This window comes from Choloepus didactylus, chromosome 14 (genome assembly GCF_015220235.1).
Source record: "Choloepus didactylus isolate mChoDid1 chromosome 14, mChoDid1.pri, whole genome shotgun sequence".
Classification (NCBI taxonomy): Eukaryota; Metazoa; Chordata; class Mammalia; order Pilosa; family Megalonychidae; genus Choloepus; species Choloepus didactylus.
In genome coordinates, this window is record NC_051320.1 from 18,427,308 (window position 1) to 18,429,368 (window position 2,061).

General features: G+C 43.2%; 1 pseudogene; it reads right to left on the reverse strand.

Annotated features, from left to right (window-relative positions):
* Positions 1 to 583: 583 nt before the first annotated feature.
* Positions 584 to 1,483, reverse strand: LOC119508786 (annotated as a pseudogene).
* Positions 1,484 to 2,061: the final 578 nt, after the last annotated feature.

The following is a 2,061-nucleotide window of genomic DNA, read 5'->3' on the forward strand; positions in this document are numbered from 1 at the left end:
GAGTCAATGTAGGCCCCAATTCAAAGCTAAGACTGGTTTTAGATTGGATTTCCCTAACAAGAATTTGTAAAAATCTTTTAAACCAATCTGTGCTAAAATTTCTATTTCAACTTTGATGTATAAACATAAGTCATTTTTTTTTTTTAAGATAGAAAGTTTTCTTTATTAACGACCCCAACCGTATTTCTTTAGATACAGGAGTTTTGAGCTCAAATACCTAGGAGAAAACAAGTTAAGATTGCATTATCCTGCAACTCATCACCAGTAACATATTGCAAAACCAAAACAGCTTGGGAAAGAGAGTGGAAGGGAAGGGGAGTGCGGGAGGGAAGATAAAGGAAAAATTAAGTTGATCAAGTGGAATTATTCTTTGTTTTTTGTTTTTTTTTTAATTCTTGGGAACTATGAAGTCCTTGCAAACACAGCTCGTTTCTGCAGATTATTTTCCAAATGTGTACAAAATGGAACCAAAACGGAGAATCCCTTAAGAACCTAAGAGGTGCAACATTAAAAGCTACGATTATCCAGTAGCAACTGTTCCAGCCTGCAGTTGCCAGCCACTTCCTCCTTCTGTGCCCAAGAGTTAGCAGGATGAAGATGTCTTCTTCGTGGTTGTTTTCATTTCCTTTTTCTCAGCATCTGGGCATGCACGGTTCAGCACCTTAAGGAAGTTAGATGTTTTCACCTGCATACCTGTGTGAATATAGGACTTAGAGCACTTGATGTGGTAGTGCAGGTAGTCCCAAAATGTGTGGATCAGGTTGATGATGTTGTCTCGAGCACTGGCGTTGGGGTGGCGAGGGACCAGCACGAAGATAGTATAGCCAATGTTATCGCCCACAGCGGCCTCCGTGTCTTTCAGCTCCAGAGGTGGTTCCCTGTGGCTGAAGAGGACCTGTGGGGCTGTGTGGCTCGCTCTGTGTCCTTTCAACTCCTGTATAAACACCTTTCCAATGACCACATCATCATCATCCTTAAACACCATGCTGAAGACTACTGCAACTCTGTTCTTTTGGGACTCAGCATACATGGTCTCATCATCCGCATGATGAATAACTGCCCTGTTCTCTCCTTCTTTGCCCTCTTCTTGGAACTGGAAGTATTTCTCAAAGACAGAGGCAAAACAATTTCATTTCACCATGCCAGCCTGATGCACTATTGAATCCTTGGATGCAGGGAGATTGTCAAGGTCATAGAGCAAAGAGACATTGTATCTTGACTCTGGATTTACCAAAAAACTCCCGTACACTCTCTTTAATAACTCGTCAGCACCATGTGCCTGAAGTTCCTTGTAGAATTTCAAAGAAGTAGTGATCGTCACTTTTGTTTTATCTCCATTAGGATTTGAAATCTGATAAAGGACACCATCAAAATCTGCAAATGTTACTTCTACTGCTTCTGGTTTCTTTCTGGTGGCTGCATTCTTGAACTTGAGGGCAAGCGTCTCCTCAATGATGCGGTTGTTCACTTCCAGCAAGATCATGGCGGCAGCTGCCCCAGGCAGGGGAAAGAGAAACAAGTGCGGGTGAGGGTGGGTGTGTCAGTTTGGATGTATTATGTACCCCAAACGCCATGTTCTTTGCCACAATCTTTTGGGGGCAAATGTATTGATGTTGATTAGACTGGAATCCTTTGATTGAGTGTTTCCACGGAGATGTGACTCAATCAACTGTGAGTGAAATGTTTGACTGGGTAATTTCCATGCAGGTGTAACCCCGCCCATTCGGGGTGAGTGTTAATTAGATCACTGGAGTACCTTAATAAGAGCCACACAGGCCCAGATGCAGAGCAAGTGAGAGTGACATTTTGGAGAGCAGCTGCAGCTAAGAGAGGGCAAAACATCCCAAGAGCAACATTTTGGAGAATGCCATTTTGAAATGCAACCTGGGAGCAAGCGGACGCCAGCCACGTGCCTTCCCAGCTAACAGAGGTTTTCTGGATGCCAATGGCCTTTCTCCAGTGAAGGTACCCCATTGTTGATGCCTTATCTTGGACACTTTATGGCCTTAAGACTGTAACTTTGTAACCAAATAAGCCCCCTTTATAAAAGCCAATCCATTT